Source organism: Musca autumnalis, unplaced genomic scaffold (assembly GCF_047663935.1).
Source record: "Musca autumnalis isolate F117 unplaced genomic scaffold, ASM4766393v1 scaffold_1, whole genome shotgun sequence".
NCBI classification, from domain to species: Eukaryota; Metazoa; Arthropoda; class Insecta; order Diptera; family Muscidae; genus Musca; species Musca autumnalis.
This window is the reverse complement of record NW_027411644.1, coordinates 115726559-115749134: the sequence shown is the minus strand read 5'-3', so window position 1 is coordinate 115749134 and position 22576 is coordinate 115726559. Positions and strand designations below refer to the sequence as shown.

Here is a 22576-nt window from a genome sequence, read left to right as displayed (position 1 = left end):
CCATTATAATTTCAAGTGAAATACAAAACTGTTGCGAATTTAATCTGAACGGTAAAGTGTCGTTGTGTCATTTGCCATAGAAGTCCCTTTTTACTGTTCCTATTGCTATTCCTAGATCAATAGCCAGACAGACATAACATATGGGTGTCGCTATTGTTGATTGTTCTTTTGTCAAAAATGTTGATATCCAGCTGGTCTTTCTTAACAAAAAAAAAAACAGATTTCTTTTCGTAGGCACCACCTTTCTATCCCCTCTGTGGACAAGAAAAATAACAGCCAAGAAATATCAAAGGAATACCAAAAGACAGATAGTGTGACACAAGGAAAGTACAGAATAAGCAACAAATGTCATCCCAAATCTAGTTATGATTGAATGAACAAACCAATGAACGAACGCGTAACACACAGAAGATTGTGTCACACAAAATAAAATGGATTTGAACCTTTCTGTTGTTTAGAGGTTGCCTCTTCAGTGTTCCCAAATGGGACATGGACATCTGTTTCATTGCTGATAAATCTGTGATTGTGCGTGTTTTGTTATTGTTGTTGCTGTTTATGCAACATTTTACATAACCTTTCGTCTCCTTGGGGTGAGATTTTCCATTTTGATTATCTTCACAAAAGTCGCTGATTCGAGGGGACTTTTCATATAAATATTCAGTTAGGTAGATGAGTATGCAGATTCCTCAGGGATAATCGAATGGAAGAAAGATCATGAAAAAAGAAGCAATGTGGTCTGCGGATTCATATTCATGTGTATAAAGTAAATTAAAAAAATGATACATTATATTGTTCTATGATCTGCTTAATAATGGATTCTGTGCCAAATTTACTAACTACGGTTTGCAGAAGTAAATCATATTTCTTATAGCTTGAAACAAACAACACGGTGCGCCTGAACCAACTTTAAATGGATGGTGCATACACCTGGGAAATTATTGAGGATTCTGAATCTACAATGTTCATAGATGAAAAAAATCGAAAAACAAAAAAAAATCCCGGAGCGCTTTTTAAATAAATCGCGAGCAAACTTCATATTTTTGGGCTTGAAAATCGCAAGTCTTATCGAAATGATATTAGAGCAAATGTTGTAGCTGTAAAAATTCTCTACAAGATTGACCTTTATCATATTTTCGTAGGTTTTACCATTTTTGAGATATAGAAATTGAAATTGGGACAATGAACTGACTGTATCACTTCCTTATATAACAATGCCATGTACGGTGCCACCTAACTAATTTTAAATGAAAAATTCTTACACCTAGAAAGTTTTTGCAGATTCTGAAACAGCAATGTTCATAGATGAGAGAAATAAAAAAAAAAAACAAGAAAAAAATTGCTGTGGAACTAAACAAAATGTTGTAGAGAATTTTCACTGTTACAACGTTTTCTTTACTCCTATTGCAATAGGACTTGCGGTTTCCAAGCTTAATCCTGAAGCCCTAAAAATTTGATCTTGGACCGCGATTTATTTAAAAGTCATTTCGGCAATTTTTTTTATTTTACTCCTCTATGAACATTGTAGTTTCAGAATTTGCAAAAACTTCCCAAAGCACCTTCCATTTAAGCTAGTTAAGGCGCACCGTGCATGAGATTGTTTTATAAGGAGGCGATACAGTCAGTGTATTGTCCCAATTTGAACTTCTATATCTCAAAAATGGTAAAACCTACGAAAATATCATGAAGGTCAATCTTGTTGAAAATTTTCACAGCTACAACATTTTCTTTAATCCCTTTTCAATAGGACTTGCCGTTCCCAAGCAAAATCGTGAAAACTTAAACAAAAACTTAAAAATGTGAACTTTGATTGCGATTTATTTAAAAAGCACTCCGTCGATTTTTTGGTTTTTTGATTTTTCTAATCTATGAACATTGTAGTTTCAGAATCCGCAATAACTTCCCAGGTCTAAGCATCTTCCATTTAAGGTTGGTTCAGGCACACCGTGTTGTGTGATTGACTGAAACCTATAACCAGCGAAATATGTAATTGGAAGACAATATCGAACATAATACGAAGAAGTAAAAAAGTATCAGTCAGCTTTGCCGACAACCTGTGGGAATGGGGACATCAATGTACAAATTGAATACCGGCTACACAGCCGATATCATTTTCTCCAAACTGTGTGACTTTGTTTGGACGTATGAACTTGCCGACAAAATATCGATGCTTTTAAGTATTTATCTTGGCGGTTGTGGACGTTCGGAATAAATACTTAACTTTTGCTAATAAATTTGATTTGGATTAAAAGGCAAAAGTTTTGAAAGTTTTCGGTGTCCCTAAAGGAATGGGTCAACATATTCCATTTTAAAAGTGGTTCTTGTTTTGGGAATCATTCTATTCTTATATATCAGGCATACCAACCATTTTAGTTGGTCACATTAGGATTAAGAGCTATTGGCCTATTGTCAGAAAGCATCGAGTTGCCCACGAAAAAAATAATATAGAATCACCAGAATTACCTTCGGTAAAATTTAACAAGTGAACCAAGGCTATAGTCGGGTCGGGGCCGACTATGTGATACCCTACACCACTTCCCCTGTGCATAAGCTTTTGACTGGTAAAATTCAAAATATTAAAATTAGGATAGCTTAGCGCCTTTGCTCTGAATGTCTTCATTAATACAGGTCAATTTTATTGAAACGCGTTTAAGTGCATCGTCAGAATAACTCAAATAAAAAATGGAAAAGTGGTATGTATGCCAACCATCAACCATCACATTCCGACCCCTAAATAACATCCGACCATTACTAAAATCAATAGGTTTATTCCTTTGTGGGACCCCCATTAACACCCAAAATTTCGACGATCCAATCAAAATTACCACGTGTAGTGTGAATACAAAAAATTAAAAAATAGGACGTATTACCGACTATTGTTATATCTCCGTTATTTGGCCACATACGCCAATATGCTTTACATCATTGTAAAGATGGGATTTTCTACTTTCATAGTAGGACTTTGCTCTTGGAAGGTCCCCAACCAATGCTGTGCTATTCGTCATTATTTTTAAAATCGCAAAAATGAGAAGTTGTGTTTTAATAGCGGCTATTGCGATATCTTCATTGTTTTACCACCTACGACAACCTACGTTACATCGTTGCAAAGGCGATATTTTCTACTTTCATCAGCAGGTTTTGCTTTTGATATACCCCTTATAGAAGCGGAGATATTTGCTTTGAAATAAAACGTTGACTTTTTCTCCAAATAAGTTGTTTGCCCATTCCGACCCCTGAATATTATCCGACAATCACCAAAATCAATAGGCTTCTTCCTCTGTAGGACTCCCATTAACCCCCAAAATTTCGTGACGATCCGATCAAAATTGCGATCTGTAGCGTGATTACAAAGAAATGGAAAAATGGGATGTATTAACGACTATTGCGACATCTCCGTTATTTGGCCACCTACGCCAACCTACTTTGCATCATTGTAGAGATGGGATTTTCTACTTTCATCGTCAGACTTTGTTTTTGGAAGGTCCCCAACCAAAGCTGTCATATTCGTCATTATTATTAAAATCGCAAAAATGAAAAGTTGTGTTCTTTTAGCGGCTATTGCGATATCTTCGTTGTTTGACCACCTTCAACAAGCTACTTTACATCGTAGTAAAGGCGATATTTTCTACTTTCATTAGCAGGTTTTGTTTTTGGCATACCCCTTACAGAAGCTGAGATATTCGGTTTGGAAAAAAAGAATGTCTTTTTTACTCCAAAAAAGTTTTTTGCCCATTCCGACCCCTAAATATTATCCGACCATCACCAAAATAAATAGGTTTTTTCCCCTGCGGGACCCTTATCAACACCCATAATTTGCTGACGATCCGATCAAAATTACGACCTGTAGCGTGATTTCTTTAAAAGTGGAAAAATGGGATGTATTACCGACTATTGTGATATCTCCGTTATTTGCCCACCTAGGCTAACCTACTTTGCATCATGGTAAAGACAGGATTTTCTACTTTCATAGCCAGGTTTTGTTTTTGGAAAGTATCCAACAAAAGCTGTGTTATTCGTCCTTAGAATTAAAATCGAATAAATGAAAAGTTGGGTTCTATAAGCGACTACTGCGATATCTTCGTTGTTTGACCACCTACCACAACCTACCATACACCGCTGTAAAGGTGATATTTTCTGCTTTCATTAGCAGGCTTTGCCTTTAAAATACCCCTTATAGATACGGAGATATTCGCTTTGAAATAAAACGTTGACTTTTTCCGCAATTAAGTTTTTTGCCCATTCCGACCCCTGAATATTATCCGACCATCACCAAAATCAATAGGCTTCTTCCCCTCCGGGACCCTCATCAACACCCAAAATTTGGTGACGATCCGATCAAAATTGCGACCTGTAGCGTGATTACAAGGTTTAGATGGACAGACGGACGGACGGACTGACGGACGGACGGACTGACGGACGGACACACATAGCCACATCGACTCAGCTCGTCGAGACATTCATTTTGGTATATATAAGTATGGGTCTACGACCATTATTTCGATGCGTTACAAACTTTTTGGCCAAAACCAACTTATAATACCCTCCCCACATAGTGGTGTAGGGTATAAAAACCATCTTTAGACTGCCCAAACATTTTGTCCGATATAGACCTCGTGGTTGACGTACATTTGAAAGAAATTTTCCAATGTGCCTTTGCACAAATCGAATAATCTTCTTGTAAGTTATTGTGCTCATCAGTCATTCTTATTGGAGCTGACTGGCTTTGATCCATTATCTCAGGAGCTATGGACTTGCCCCCGGAAAACCCTAAACCGTCGTAGTATGGAATTTGGTGTGGGAGATACCTGAAGTAGTGGACCGATTTAGACCACATTCCATCCTTATATATTTTTCTAAGAAATATTACGATATGCAAAATTTGGACAAAATCGGTTCGAGTGTTATTTTGTGCATCATTTTAACGTACATTTTTTAACTTTTGGGGGAGGTTTGAATATTTTTCCACCGCTTTGCACTTATATATTTGCGGACCAAACTGGCGCCGCATAGCTTGTCACAGACCGACCTATCGCATTATATGTAGTCAACAAGGTTTCTTTATCTGCACCCAAGTGCTGGCTAGGGACTTGAGGACCTTCTTCCTTCATCTTAACTTGTTGAAATGTGACTCCCAAAATCCTGGGGTAGTTAGTGGTCGGAATATTGTTACCCTCAACCAGGAAATTCAGTACTGTAATCATCTCCACAGTTCATGTGGTAAACATAGTGTCCGTAGATTTAGTGGCGGATATTTACATATTTATCGCGCCGGAAAACCTGGTAATTCTGCCTTTCATAAAAGACGCCGGACCGAATAATCATCCGCGTAGGTAACTATGTCAATGCCTACGGCCTCGCCAGTTAGTCTTCTATCTATAGAAGACCTCGCCAGACGGTCTTTCATCGGTAGAAGACCTTGTCAGATATAGAAGACCTCGTCAAAAGGTATTCTACTTATAGAAGACCTTGTCGGACGGTATTCAATCATCTCTAGATGATCTTCTATCCATAGACCTCCTATTTAAAGAAGACTTCGTATAGAAGACCTCGTCAGAGGGTCTTCTTTCAAAAGAAGACCTCGTCAGATGGTCTTATACCTATTGAAGACCTCGTCTGAAGTTCTTCAAACCATAAAAGACCCGCCAGAAGGTCTTCTAGGTAGAAAACCTCTTCAAAAGATCTTCCGTTTACAGAAGACCTCGCCAGAAGGTCTTACATCAGTCGAAGATCTAGCCAAAAGATCTTCTATCCATAGAAGGCATCGCCAGTAGATCTCCTATTTACAGAATACCCCATTAAGAAGGTATTCAATCTATGGAAGACCCCGCAAGTTTGTCTTCAATTTACACAATACCCCGTTAAGAAGGTCTTCTATCTCTAAAAGACCTCATCAAAAGGTATCAATAGGAAACCTAATCAGAAGGTCTTCTATCCATAGAAGGCCTCGCTAGTAGATCTTCTATTTCAAAATACCTCGTCAGAAGGTCTTCTATCTATAGAATAAACCGTTAGAAGTTATAACTAAAGAAAACCTAGTCAGAAGGTCTTCCATCGATAAAGGACCTAGTCAGAATGTCTTTCATCGATAGAAAACCTCGTCAGAAGTTTTTCAATCAATAGGGAACCTAGTAGATATCCTATTTACAGAGGACCTCGTCTATAGAAGACCTCCCCAGAAGGTGGGAACATTCCAGAGAAAATATAAATGTGGAAAATTCCATAGTTGTATTAGCCCTTTCTAATAACTTACTTCAAAATTGTTTGTTCATTGCAATCACACACACATCGACAATATTAACTAACTACTGACATGTCGTAACTTGTCGATATGTGCAGCTGACACATTCATTATACGCAGCTAGCAGCTCCCTACAAAATTACAAAAATGCTTACAAGTTGACATTTTTTGTTTCTTTCATGTCCTCTTCTTGTCGGCAGCTTAAGAATGGTCGTCGTTGCTGACACAAAAAAGTTTCTGTCGTAGATTGACATGTGCCATGCTATGTTGTGCTGCTGCTCTAGTATAAAGTTCAAACATCTGTAGAGTTATTTAAGCTAGAGAGCAAACACGTACCACCACAGATAGCAGCAGCAAGCACCACACTACATATTATTGTCCCCTTTCTATGATGAATTTACAATTACGGAATTTATTCGCAGGCGATTGCAACAGTTTGGCAAAAGCCAATCGACCAACAACTACAACTTAAAGAAGGGGAGAACAATTGCTACTCCTGCAACCACGATCTTTGGTAGTGACAAAGCAAAGCAGGAAAAAAGTAACGAACTTCCTTACAACCCTTAGAAAGAAACAACCAAAAAGTAATGCTACCCTTAAACTGTAAAAAAACGAAGTCCTTCCATGGAATTTTGCTTAGGAGGAATAAATACCCTTCTTCTTCTTCTTGATTATGTACATTGCATTTTGCAAAAACAAATATTACAACAACTGTTGTTTCTTTGAAGAAATTTCCAAACGAAATAAGAGCATTGCTCCGTCTTCCTCTTCTTCAGACGATTTCGGAGACGACCTATTGAATATCTATGGCGTAGCAAAGGGCACTGCACTGTTGCATTGCATTGAACTGTTTAGCAGGGCATTGCCATAGCGGCAGGCTGCGGTGGAGGTAAGACGATACCTTATTAATTTCGAAAGGTAAATTTCCAGCGAACACAACAATTAAACTGTTCTACAAACGACAACGACAACACGAGTTGAAGACGAATGTTAGCAAAAATTACGATAATACGGAAGGAACTGACATTGTTTCGCTAAAATATACCACCACACGGCGGCGAAGGCAAAACTAACAGCAACAACAACATCAAGACATTTCGTTGATATTGACGTCAACACACCAAGAAAATCGCCAAGGTAATATTCGGTTCAGTTTACCTTTAAATAGGGTGTCATTACTGCATTACTTTTGCACAGTGGACTTGTGCTATTCAATTTAGAAATTTTTTTCTATCAGCCTCATCAATACTTAATGTTCTAGTAAGCCAAAACATAAATTTCCAAACATAAATTAGTTTGCAAGAAGGTCTATGTTGGAAAAATTCTTCGGGTACCGCTCTCACAAAACCTTTTAGTTTAAGTGCACCTACTGGTGGGCACGATAACTGTCAAAATGAGATCAAGTTCCAAAATGAACTAAGGACGGCCCATTCCTTCAGCTTCCACCTCCAAAAAACGTCTGCACGTTTGACTTTTTTAATTGTTTCTACCGTCTTCTCTTCATTTTATTATTATTACTTTGTTTTTAATGCACTGTGCAGTAATTTAGTAAAATATTAAAAACATATTCATGTTGAAGTTTTTTTTTTATATGTATATGTACATATATACAGCAAGTGCCAAAAATAAATCACAAAGTTTATCCACTTCATTAGCATGGTAGCCTTTACCACAAGCGGGATAATTCCGGGAAGCGGTTGCCACCTCAGTATACACATTATACATGTTTGTTTTTATTTGTACCCTTTTTCTGTGTTGAGAACAGCATATCCTGTCATACCTGATCCGTCCGGATTCTTTTGGTCCACGGGGGAAAACCCAGGACCAAGCTGAACAAGTGGCAAAATCATAAAAAATCTGAATTGTGGGCAACGGTTAAGTCACTTTCGAACCCAGGAAATAAGGAAGATAGGACCTCAGTTACGTTTGTCGATGTTACGCTGACTGATCCGAAGAGGTGCGCAAGTTATTTCAATATACAGTCTGTCGAGCAAACCGAGAGTGACAGGGCGAAGAGAAGAGTTCTTCATGAATCTCCATGGTAATGAACAGCTGGATGAATCCCGAGTCGAATATCTCACTAAAGTTCTCATCTTGTCGCCAGCCACCCCATTGTTTTAGATGCTGGACAGTAGGCTGGGTGGTTCGTTTTGCGTATTACTCAGGAGAGTTCAGGAAAACAAATTGTAGTGTAACACTCAGAATTAACCTCAAGCCAGTATAGTTGTTGATACACGTTCAGTTTTGCCGAAGAAACAGGCGACCATTTGTTTCGAAGGTCTGAACAACTTTCTTTGGATTTGGCTCCCTTTCGAAGACCGAAACGGCGGATTCTTGTTTTGTTTCTTGCTACTAAGCATAGATCCAAGATTCGTCGTCTGAAGCACCGTGATTGTTATTCACAATTTCTTTGCACCAATCCACACGAGCCCTTTTTCGAGAGGTTGACCAATTTTGAAGGATCTAGCGAGAAAAATACACTTTTGCGGCCAGGTGTTCATGCAATATCAACTGTTGGTTGGTGGAAGAAATGCCCAAGGATGCCTCTATCTCACGGTATATAACACGAACGGCTTAATTTTTTTCTGGCACAACGGCTGATTTTGGGCGTCCCTCACGACCATCGTTTTTTTTTTTTTTGCGAGTGTCGGCCATGATTGAATTCATTAAACCAGTTTTTAATAGGGATATAGGATGTCCCTTTATCGACATACACAGTTTTAATTTGATCGATGTACTCTTGTCGTTAATATCCACGTCGAAAGTTGTAAAAAATTATCGGACGAAAATGTGCACAAGTAAATTCCATTTTTTTTGCAAAGTGATTTGTTTCAAGACACCGTAAACAATCCAACACAGGGTCGTATAGGCTAGTACGGATAGGCTAAAAACTGTCAAACTTTCCAAAAAAATGTCAAATGACGCCTGGCGATACTGCGTGTTGCCTACACCAGAAGGTCTTTTAGTGCGCCTCCGCCACTAAATCTACTGCCACTCTGTTCACCACATGGACTGCAGAAGAGGTGAGCACAGAGTTGAGTGTCTCGTATCCAGATATCCGCCACTAAATCTACGGCCACTCTGTTCACCACATGGACTGCAGAAGAGGTGAGCACAGAGTTGAGTGTCTCGTATCCACATATACGCCACATGGACTGCAGAAGAGGTGAGCACAGAGTTGAGTGTCATGGTCGATAGCTGAAGAATTCAGATCACCAACTAGGGATCACATTCGACAGAATGTTTCCGATAAGCTGAGATGTAGGAACAATATTTTGACCTAATTTTTGGTTACCTTCATTTCAATATGTTTCGAATCCATATAAAATTATAAATCGGTGACAACAACAAATTGGGGTTTTGGTAAGGAAAATCGATTTCTAAACCATTGTGGACCTCAGTTTTTTCCCACGTTATTCGTTGGTTATTTCTAAAGTCTGTGAAAGTTTCTAAAAATTCTGTTGATATAATCGATAATGTTTCGTTATTAAATACATTAGGGTAGGACATGGGCGAGAAGTAGGTGGATCTAAGGCGAACAATGAGCCAAAGAAAGCGGGCCTGTAATCCTATTAGATCTTATAATTATATTCGTGTTTATATTCAAAATAATACTGCTAATACCATTACCAACCTCAGGAATGTAACCCAATCGCAATCTATTGCATTATTATTAGTGTTGACTTACATTAAACGCTGACTGTAGGTATTTACGAGTATATGAAATGCAAAATCTATAGAAAAACACAATACGCAAAAATAAAATAAAAAAAACTTGTCAGGGCCGTATAGTAATTGCGGATAATTTGTGTGACAACATTAAATGGTAATAAATCAACCATCAATAAAACTTTTTTTTGCTTCCAAAAATGCACTGAATACGAATTTTGTTCCAAGAAAAGGTGTGACACAAAAAAAGAGGAAATGTGTAACAAATCTATTGTCACTAATTGTTGTGACATTGAACTCCGAAAAAACAAAATGTCAATGTCGTCCTGTGGACAATTCCACTAATCCATCCTCGTAACAATCGAACTACTCGGTTATTAACTTCGCAGCTCAACAAAGGCAACAATAACGTCACTACTTCCTTATCGCTCGTCACTTTTATTTGACAGTTGTAGTTGTTGCCTAAACATAATACCTATACCTACATAGGTATGTTTGTGTGGCAGAGCTAATCACTTGCGCAAAATTAAGGATTGTTGTTCTCAAAAACGGAATTGTTTTGTTTCCATTATTTTGGAGTGGTGGTGGTGCATTGGCTGTTAGACTGGGCTGGTGTGCGCCTGCGCAAACAGCAGATGTCACTTTCAATGCAAACCAAATAAAATACAAAAGCCAATATCACCACTCCCTCCCGTGCTCAATTATTCGTTAGCTCACTCTCAAAACAATGTCAATTCCTGCAACTTAATTGTAGCACTAACGCTGTTTTATTGTTCAAATAAAGCCAGCCGGTGAGCGGGTACACCACCGGACGACAACGACAATTGTTTGTCTAGGTAAAGCTGCATCGAATATTGGATCGGTGCACCGCTATACGGTGTGCATTGCTATTTTGCCCTGCCTTTAGGTAGATAGCGAGCAGTTTACTAGGGCATTGGCGGTGTATTCACGTTTGCGTCCCGGTCATAAAAAAGGTGACAATAGACAATCGAAGTGGAAAATACTTTAACAATAAATGGATTTTCATCATTTTTTGGGTATATCAGCCATACCATGCCTTGCCGAATAACGCCTTTCTGCAGATACATACATCCAAAATCATGCAAAGGTAAAATATTCAACCTTTCATTTGATAAGAGCGTGTGTGTGCTCTCGCATGCGTGTTGTTGTCTCATAAATTTCCACAAACGCCGTTGCGAACTTAAAATTTAGGGGACTTGTCCCTAAGTCACGTGTCATAGCCTGATCTAGGCAGGATCTTTAATCAAGGGAAAATTTCCTGGCTTAGCTCTCACATTTTGTTGTTTTAAACAACATTTCACATTGGTTTTCGAGGTAATTCATTGAATCCCTAATTAGTGGACGTTTCTAATCAAGGAAGGCAGTTTTCCATCACATAGTGCGAACGAATGGCATTTGGGGTGGAGAAATTCCCTATCGTATCGTATTGTAATCTGGAAAATTTTGCATATTAATGTGTGTCAAGGTGTAATGGCTCTCGTTGTTTTGCGCGGAGCTGCGAAATAAATCAATAATGTAAAGAAGTTTAAAATTTCTTTTGTATTGAGTGAGAAAGAAAGGGTGGTTGCAATGTTTCACCTCCAATCTAATTACAAATGGTGTGAACCATTTATGGGATATGAATATTTAAATTACAGCAAAATGGTAATCATGTAATTGGTTTGAAGGATATGTTAATTCAATCTGTTAATGGGGCGGGAATACATGTTTTATTTGCATATTAGGAATTGTGAAAATAATACATACATATTTATAATAAAGGAACGAGCAATGATATTTTAAAAATACACATCTGTCCCTAGGTATTGGACCAGATTATATTCTTGGTGTGTATCCCAATACCGTAGAAGTTTATCCTGCACAATAGTTATACCCTCAGCCTTTATGCTAATGAGGATATACGAGGGGAATTCGAAAACTTTCCGGCCTAGGCAACACCCAGTGCCGCCAGTCGTAATTTGACATTTTTAGGAAAGTTTGACAGTTTTCAGCCTAATCGTACTCAGGACAGTTTGACATACGACCATGTATGTGTTGGGTTATTTACAGTGACTTGAAAAAATCAGCTCGGCAAAAATTGAATTTACTTGTGAACATTTTCGTCCGATAATTTTTCACAACTTTCGACGTAGATAATCACGGCAAGAGTACATCGATCAAATTAAATCTTTGTATGTCGATAAAGGACCTTTCTATAGCTCTATGAAAAACTGGTTTAAAGAATACATTCGTGGCAGACAATCGCCAAAAAACGATGGTCGTGAGGGTCGTCCAAAAATGGCCGTTGTGCCAGAAAAAAATTAAACCGTGCGTGAACGGATAATGCAAGATCGCCATGTTCTTCCACCAACTAACATATGATATTTCACGAACACCTGGTCGCAAAAATGGTTTTTTCTTGTTAGATCCATCAAAATTTGATAATCGCTCGAAAAGATTCTTGTGGATTGGTGCAAAGAAATTGTGAATCAAAACAATCTCGGTGTTTTAAACGACATTTATAATACCGTCACAGAAGACGAATCTTGGATCTATGCTTAGGAGCCCGAAACAAAACAGGAATCGGCCTTTTGGGTCTTCGAACTCGAGCCAAATCCAAAGAAAGTTGTTCATGGTAGAAGACATTCGAAACAAATGGTCGCCTGTTTCTTCGGCATAACCGATCGTGTGGCGACTATACGACTTGAGAAATGTAGGACGGCACATTCTGAGTGTTACACTACAATTCGTTTTCCTGAACTCTCCTGAGTAATTCGAACAACGAAGAAAAGAAGACGAATCGTTCTGCATTATGACAATGCGAGTTCTCACACGTCGATTCAAACCAGCGCACACTGGTCGAAACCACTGATCTAGCGGAGCAAAAGTCAAAAAATCGAACTATAAAATTGCGAAATATTTTCCATCGTATCGATTACAGACACTTCGCAGACAAAGATTTTGTTTTTTAATTTTTGTTGTTGTAAACATTCACTCAGTTATTCACTATCAAATGCAAGAGTTTTTGTTACAACAGATTTTAAAAAATTGTTGCAAAAAAATTAACTTCATATTTGCTTAAATGTTAAATGCATTCGTAATGAAACTGGACAAGATTTATATTCAATTAATAACAGAGGGTGAGGTACTTAGTTAAATAGCAATAAATTTAAAAAAAAAAATTGATTTTTTTTGTGTGTTTTATTTAAAAACAAAGGGATTTTGCATGAAATTCATACAAATTTAGCTGTGCATTTGTATGGGAGCTAAATCAAAATATGGACCTATCTTGAGAAATGTTTGCAAGGAGGATTTCTACCCCCGGAGACACTATAATACCATATTATAGCTACATAAATATGTTATTAAATATGGGATAACAAGTAAAAATTCAACGAATCGGGGGTACCATAAAAGGGGATACATCGAAACTTAAATCCGTGTTGAAAATGTTTTCTAAGAAGATTTTATACGCAGTGGTCATGATATTCAAAATACCTTAAATTGGGAGGTACGGTTACATGGGGGCTATATCAAAACGTGCACCTATGCCCATAATTTTTGGTGAAATTATTGTTTGACCACTAGGAACCCTAAGTACCAAATTACAGGTAATTTGCTACGAAATTGTGGCTTAAATGCTCAAAATACCGAAAATCTTAAGGTACCGTTATATGGGGGCTATACCAAAACATCAGCCGATATTGTTCATATTTGGCCCATTATTACCCACAGGTACAAGCTGAGTTTGTGCCAAATTTCAGTGACGTATCTCAATACGTTTGCAAGTTATTAATTTCGCGCCGCTAGATCAGTGCTTTCGACCACCGTGCAGCGCCTGTTTGACCGGACAAAACGTGGAATTGATGGGTCATGCGCCGTACAGTCCTGAATGGGGATCCATTGACTTCATTTGATTGCAGCACATCAGCAAAGGCTTATGCTGCGACGACTTACTGGGGGCAGTGTTCACACAACATGTAGCAACATAGTCCCCGTCGTAGTCCCTCGCATGGACGAGTCCAGAACAACCCCTAACATGCACTCACTTTCGGCTTCTATTGCACCGACGTTTCAGTGTGGTGCATGCGGATGTGACAAAAGGATCCGGAGCAAATACTGCTCCCAACACAGAAAACGATTCAAATACAAAAATGTTAGTCCGGTATCGAAGAACCCGCCACCCTGGGATTGTTCTTACACTTATCATATGTGTTGCTGGGTGAGGAACATGATATTAAAAAACAAAACAAACCTAGATTTGAACGCTTTAAAACATTTGAAGTTTTATTGGCCATTTGATTTCCTTTTTTGGGTATATCAGCAAGTCCATGGCTTGCCGAATAACGCCTTTCTGCAGATACATACATACATACATCAAAAATTATGTTTACATAACGAGTGATATAATCAATGTTTCAAATTAAGTTTGCCTACTCCCGGTTCCTCAAAATAAAACAAATTTAAAGAAAACAAAAATCCTTTCTCAAAAAGGTAACATCTGTAATTTTTTATTCTGTCTTTATTCTGTTCTTTCCTTTTTTGATACTTTTTCTACGCCTTTTATTTCTTCATTCATAAATTAGAAATAAATGTCTTCGAATAACAACAACGACGACAACTGTGTCCCAAATAAAAAACAAAATTCTAACCTAATTTTAAATTCTGTCTTAAATTCTTCTCCTCCCCTCAAGCAGACAGACAATCGAGCAAAAACTAAAAAAGATCTTTGCAATCCTTTGTGAAATATGAGCAACAAGAACTACAACAACAACCACAACAAATCGAAATTCGTATCAATGAACCCAAAATGTAACAACAATTCGTCGTGTCTCTTTTTCTTACGGGGCCCGTCATGATTGATAATAGCCCGAAATGAAAATGAACGGCATGGAACGATACACACACACACGCACATGATTAGGAGGGTCTCGAGAAGGAACAACGAGGGACAGACAAGTAAACCAAATGAAAAATTATTATTCGAGTAAGAAAGCAAAAAAGAATAATTTGCATTTGAAATGCCTGAATTTTACCTGTATGTGGAACAACGCCAATTGATGTTGTTGGTGGTTTCCTTTTGGTATTAGGGCTAAGAACAACAACAATTGCGGGAACACCAACCCAGTGACAAAAATACCAGTTTTTCTAAATTTGGGACACACAAACAGGCAGGCAGGAACACAGGAATTACCCAACACAGATTAAGTAACATTCGTAATAAGACAGACAGACGAGACACGACGACCGGCTTAACCAACCTCCTCCGGCTTTATTTTGCTATTTATGCAACAGATTAACTATTTTCCATGTTTCGAAAGACGATTTGCGTTTTTGTCATTACTCCGTGTCTCTTCCTTCTTTTGTGAATTTCTATTCTTAAACCGCTTTTTGCATTCTTCGACAGTCAACACTCTCTGTTCGTTTTGTTGCTATTGGTGGGTTCTCTACATTGCAATGCTCTCTACACATTTAATTTTCATTTTAAACAAAAGACTTTAGATATTTAAGGAAATACAGCGGTACAACCTGAGATTCGGTCAAAGAATCTTTGTCGATCTCACTTAGACATTGAGACAATCTCGGTTTGGTCGTATTTAAAAAAAAAAAAAAAAACAAAAATTGTATTTTTATCTTCTTCTGTTTTGCTTTAGAGAATGGCGGCTTTTGTTTGAAAATTCCAGGAATTACCTTAAGCAAGTTATTGGTCTGGCAAAAGGACAAGCTGCAGACAATTGCTGAAAAAACACCCATTGCAGAGGTGGGCAATCAGAGTTGGTCCAGATGCTTGTGTAGTATGTTTATACCCTCGATCATATGGATAAATCTTTATAATTGAAAATCAAATGTCGTTCGTTGATAATTGCATCAGTTGAAAACGGCTAAACCGATTTGGATAATTTTTTTTTCTGAAATGTTCGTTATAACCCAACATAGGTTTTTATGGAAAGAACATTTGATCACTCACTCGCACTTTTACGCCCACTTTTTTCAATTTTCAATTTCAATTTTTTCTACAAAAATTACTGAACTGATTTTCCTGAAATTGTAAGGGAATGTCAGGGATGGTCCCCGGTGAAAATAGGCTACATATTTTGTTGAATTTCGGAGGGTACTTCCCATATAGTGCTGCAAGATAACTACCTGGCCTAACAATGATAACGCGAATATTTAAAATCAAAATAGTTTTATTGTTTTCTTAAGTAGTCTCCAGCATGATTTATAAAATTTTCATGCGCTCAAACCAATTACACTATGCAACACAAAAACAAGTGAGCAAAGGCTATAGTCGGGACGGGGCCGACCATGTGATACCCTACACCACTACCCCTGTGCATAAGCTTTTCACTGGTAAACATTTCTTTTTGGGAATATAAACCGACTACCACCAAAAATAATGTGCCTCTTTGTCTCTGGGACCCCCATAAGCAACCAAAATTTCGTGACCATCCAATCAAAATTACGACCTGTAGCTTGATTGCAGAAAATGGAAGAATTGGATGCATTACCGACTATTGTGGTATCTCCCTTGTTTTACCACCTTCGCCAACCTGCTTTACACCAATGTAAAGGTAATATTTTCTTCTTCCATTGACAGGCTTTGCCGTTGGAATACCCCTACTAGAAGCCAATATATTCACAAGGAATAAAACTTTGAATTTGTCTCCAAATGAGTTTTTCCCCATTCCGACCCCTAAATATTATCCGACTATCACCAAAATCAATAGGCTACTTCCTATGTGGGACACGCATCAACTCCCAAAAAATTCGTGACGATCCGATCAAAATTGCGACCTGTAGCGTGATTACAAACATATCGGGAAATGGGATGCAGTACCGACTATTGCGATATCTCTGTTGTTTGAGCAGCTACGACAACCTCCTTTACATCGTTGTAAAGGTGATATTTTCTACTTTCTTTGCCAGGTTTTGCTTTTGATATACCTCTTAAAGAAACAGAGATATTGGCTTTGAAATAAAACGTAGACCTTTTCTCCAAATAAGTTTTTGCCCATTCCGACCCCTGCATATTATCCGACCATCATTAAAATCAGTAGGCTTTTTCCTCTGTGAGACCCCCATTAACCCCTAAAATTTCGTGACGATCCGATCAAAATTGCGACCAGTGGCGTGATTACAAAAAAATCGGAAAATGGGATGCATTATCGACTATTGCCATATCTCTGCCATTTGACCACCTATGACAACCTAATTTACATCGTTGTAAAGGTGATATCTTCTACTTTCCTTGCCAGATTTTGCTTTTGATATACCTCTTAAAGAAACAGAGATATTGGCTTTGAAATAAAACGTTGACCTTTCTCGAAATAAGTGTTTGCCCATTCCGACCCCTGAATATTATCCGACCATCATCAAAATCAATAGGCTTCTTTCTTTTTGGGACCCCCATTAACCCCCAAAATTTCGTGACCATCCGATCAAAATTGCGACCTGTAGCGTGATTACAAAAAAATCGAAAAATGGGATGCATTATCGACTATTGCCATAACATTGCTATTTGACCACCTACGACAACCTACCTTACATCGTTGTAAAGGTGATATTTTCTACTTTCCTTTCCAGGTTTTGCTTTTGATATACCTTTTAAAGAAACAGAGATATTGGCTTTGAAATAAAACGTTGACCTTTCTCGAAATAAGTGTTTGCCCATTCCGACCCCTAAATATTATCCGACCATCACCAAATTCAATATGCTTCTTCATCTGTGAGACTCCCATTAACCCTCAAATTTTCGTGACGATCCGATCAAAATTGCGACCTGTAGCGTGATTTCCAAAAAAATAGAAAAATGGGATGTATTACCGACTATTGCGATATCTCCGTTATTTGGTTACCTACGCCGACCTAGTTTGCATCATTGTAAAGACGGGATCTTCTGCTTTCATAGTCAGGCTTTGCTTTTGGAAAATTTTCAACCAAAGCTGTGATATTCGTCAATATAATTAAAATCGCAAAAATGAAAATTGGGGTTTTATTTGCTACTATTGCGATATCTTCGTTGTTTGATCACCTACGAGCACCTACTTTACATCATTAGAAAGGTGATATTTTCTGCTTTCATTGTCAGGTTTTGCTTTTGGTATACCCCATATAGAAGCTGAGATATTGGCTTTGGAAAAAAACGTTGTCTTTTTATCCACCTAAGTTTTTTGCCCTTTCCGACCCCTAAATATTATCCGACCACCACCAAAATCAATAGGCTTCTTCCCCTCCGGGACCCCCATCAACATCCATAATTTCGTGACGATTCGATCAAAATTGCGACCTGTAGCGTGATTACAAGGTTTAGATGGACAGACGGACAGACGGACGGACGGACACACATAGCCAGATCGACTCAGCTCGTCGAGACATTCATTTTGGTATATATAAGTATGGGTCTACGACCATTATTTCGATGCGTTACAAACTTTTTGGCCAAAACCAACTTATAATACCCTCCCCACATAGTGGTGTAGGGTATAATTATTAACCATATTCTGACACCGCAGCGTGATAGAAGACAAAAAGGAGAAGTCCCGTGCCGTTTTTCCTACATATGTAATCAACTTTCGCGGTTATAGGCTTCCAAAGGATTGAGGCTTTGGTGTCAAAAGGGGTCATTTTGTCAAGACTTATCTCCCAAACCGTTAGGAAATTTGAATTAATCTCAGAGGCAAAGTTGTAGCACTCCCCAAAAAGAACAAAATTGTGAACACAAAGGCTCCATCAAACTTCATCTTCTAGGTCATAATCGTCAAAATGTAATTTCTTTTTACATTTTTCTCGGGTTTTGGTCTACAGATATTAAATAGATCAAATTTGAAGCAAAAAACCAAGCTCAAAAATGTACCTTAGATCTCAATAAATATCTTTTAAGAACACACTTATGAACTCTCTATAAACGTTTTTTAACGGTTCCACCAGTAAAACCAAATTCTTAGCGGTTTAGAAGATATGAGCCTGACAAATTGATACCTTTTGACATCAAAGCCTCAAACCTTTGGAGGCCTATAACCGCGAAAGTAGATGAGATAGGAAAAATCGGCGAAATACGTCTATTCCCTTTTTTGGTCTTCTATCACACTGCGGTGTCAAAATATGGTTAATAAAACCCGACTCAAAAAATTACAAACAGTGTTCTTGAATCACTTTTTCCACTCCGAATGAAACACCTCCAAAACATGGTTTTTGAAGGGTTTTACATCATCTTTGGCGAGGAAAATCGATGACCACGCCTTTTTTCTTAATGTGCTGGAATCAAATGAAGTCAGAGGATCCCCAGTCAGGGCTGTACGGCATATGGCCCATCAACTCCACATTTTGTCAGGTCAAACAGGCGCTGGTTTGAATCGATGTGTGAAAGCTCGCATTGTCATGTTGCAAAATGAGATTTCAGGCAGACAAATTGTAGTGTACCACTCAGAATTAACCGTCCTACATTTCTCAAGCCGTATAATCACCACACGGTCAGTTTTTCCAAAGAAACAGGCGACCATTTGCTTCGAAGCGCTTCTTACATGAACAAATTTCGTTGGATTTGGCTCGCTTTCGAAGAGCATAGATCCATTTTTAGGGCTACCCTCACGACCGACGATGCACTCTTGCCGTGATTATCCACGTCGAAAGTTATGCAAAATTATCGGTCGAAAATCTTCACAATTTAATTCCTTTTTTCCAAGTCACTGTAAACAATACAAGACATGGTCGTATGACAAACTGTCCTGAGTACGTTTAAGCTAAAAACTGTCTAACTTTCCAAAAAATTCAAGGGCGCCTGACAACCGAATCGCAAGTACTTCCTTTAGTAAACATTTCAAAACTATTGGCGAATAGCTGTTAAACTAAACATAACCGGCAATTTATTGAAATTGTACGTGACATGTAAAACCACTATTTCGAGAAGGCAAGGATCAAAGTGTGCATATGTATAGACCTTACTAGCAGACACCGGTCCGCGTTGCTGGCCCTTCGTTTTGAGTTTTAATCAACTTTACGCTTTACAATTTAAAACAAGGTATTTTCTACCTAATTTGTACCAAATTCTAATTCGACCATTTAGTAATTTTTATAGTACGTATTTCCAAAAAAGCTTCAATTTCTCAACCCTATACACCAACACTAACCATTTACTACCTTTCGTATACTTATGGCTCGTATTTCTATAAACACCTCCATATCTCAACCCTACACACCAACACTGACCATGATCCCAAAATTCAGAATTCCAGTCTATATTTTAGAAAATACCAAAAGCTTCCAAATTTATTTCCATTTATTTCGTACAATTTAGTACACATACGTACGAATTTTCAAAACTACCTCTCTGTCACAATCTCATAAGATAATCTTAATTCCAAATTTCAGGAATCAAGCTATGCATCGCTCATTTACTCAAAGAGTGGCATAACCCAAAAATTGGGTTTTTGGAGTTTGGAATTTCTATTTTTTATACGACTTTTACTTTATCTTGCTTCAAATTTTCAAGTCAATATTTCTAAAACTTAACGAGTTACAGCTTATTTTCTAGGAATTTGGCATAAATATTAAAAAAAAAACTTTTCGTACCCATAAGTACGAATTTCTAAAACGACCTCAATCCTACTTCCCAACGAAAACCATATTTCCAAATTTCAGAATTCCAGTTCTGTCCGATCATCCAAATACAAATTGTAGCAAATTTGGTACCAATTAGTAATTTTCGTACCCATAAGTACGAATTTCCAAAACTACCTCAATCTTGCTCTCCAACAGGAACTGCAATTCCAAATTTCAGGATTCCACCTCTATCCGATCAACCAATTCAAATTGTACCAAATTTAGTATCATTTAGTACTTTTCGTACCCTATCTATCCCAATAACGATCATAATTCCAAATTTGTTGAAAAACAAGGGAACTGATGAGGATCTGTGGCGAGATCCGAAACTATAGTCTTCCCTGCCTTACCCCTTGGTAAACATTGCCAATTTTTTCCACTAATAAATTAAAGTTGTTTTAATAAAATATTAAAACGACAACTATGGGATTAAGCCTGACTATTTTGAAAAAATGTCTGAAATCGCCTTGATATGGTTCGATTATTTCATTGATCGTAGACTGTATTATTTTTCACATTCGTGGAAATATATGAGGAAATATGGCATACAGTCTGTCAAAATTGTAGTATAGAAGAATGAACAAGTAAGAAAGTATGTCAGCAATGCCGACAGAGATATACCCTCAGCTTTGGACCTAAAACAACACAATACTTCAGACTTCTATAGAGATTTTTGAGTGTTTGGGCCAATTTCTCAGGAAGTATGGACTTGCGCTCCAAAAAAAAAAAAAAAAAAAAATAGTATAAACTGTACTTTTTCCAAATTTTGTGTGGTAGGTACACGAAGGAGTATACCATATGCATACCAATTCGGTTACTTCCTTCGAGAGTTAGTTATTATACTTTTGTGGGAGAGTTAGGCAAGTACCGGTAGGAGTGGACCGATATGGTTATCTTCGAACTTAAAGTTTAGACAAAATATGACGATATCCAAAATTTTAACCAAATAGGTTGATCAATTCGAGAGCTATCATGCGCACCAGCCTGCCAGACAGAGGGACATGGCTAAATCAACTCGAATATATTTTATTCTAAACACCATATTTTGCATATTCCTAATGCATTCCAGACTGTTGTTATTCTTGTATTTTACTAAAATTTCCTATTTTTTATATTTTCAGAAAAATACAAAATTCGGCGATCTTTTCTTGTTGTTCAAGGTAAGAATTTTTCATGTAAAAAACTGAAGACTTTTATCTTAATATTATAGTCGATTCATTCCTAATAAACAATATAGTCCATATTTATATTCGGAAATTTTCCTGGCGGCAATTGTCATTTTGTCGGTGAGAGAGGGTTACCGTATACCTCACCTCTCCATCAAACTGACAATTGCCGCAAGGAAAATTGTCTAATATAAATATGGTCATACTTTCAAAGGGTCTACACTAGGGTGACCAAAAAAAGAAAACTTCTTTGAGAGGCCTACCCCCATTTGATCCAAAAACCTTATATATGAAATTTTATCACGATCGGTTAACGTTCGTCCGTGCCACGCGAATTGAGACCAGACTTCTCAGCAGAGGCGACGGGATTGAGCTTCTTCGTGCCAACCTCTGTGACCCAAGAGTCAATGAGCTGACACTGGAAGTTAACAGGTTGGCCGGTGAGCATAAACGGAACAAGTGGTTAATAAGTCAGTTGTGAGCAACGCTTAGGTCGCTCTCGAACCTGGAACAAAGGAAGATAGGACCTCTGTCACGTTTGGCTAAGTTACACAGACTGATCCGAAGTCGTGCGCAAGTTATTTCAATCAATAGCACTGTGCAACAAAATGGAGCTCAAAGTCTGGGGGTGGAAAATTCCTATTGGAGATGAAAGCCCTTGGTGAGTATTAGGCCGGGGCGATTTGTATGGAAGGAAAAAAGTGTTATCGGGCGCCTGGAGTTTCTGATTCTTGGGATTGTACGGAGCAAAAAAGTCAACTAGACCATATGTCTACGGTGAAAATCGAGCCCCCGGATTTTGACTTGAAGTTTTTTTCAAGGATTTTTGGATACTTTGACATATATCAACCAAACCACTGAGATTTTCTATCCAACACAAAGACAACAATTGTAGCCAAGACAATAA

The 22576-nt window shown here is 37.9% G+C and overlaps 1 long non-coding RNA gene across 1 annotated transcript in view; it reads left to right on the top strand.

Annotated features, from left to right (window-relative positions):
• The window catches only part of LOC141405112 (uncharacterized), a 179891-nt gene extending 158225 nt beyond the window's left edge, over positions 1-21666 (top strand). The window contains exon 5 of the long non-coding RNA XR_012413143.1: positions 21625-21666. This is a non-coding gene — a long non-coding RNA (uncharacterized lncRNA). The remainder of the gene's footprint in view (positions 1-21624) is intronic.
• Positions 21667-22576: the final 910 nt, after the last annotated feature.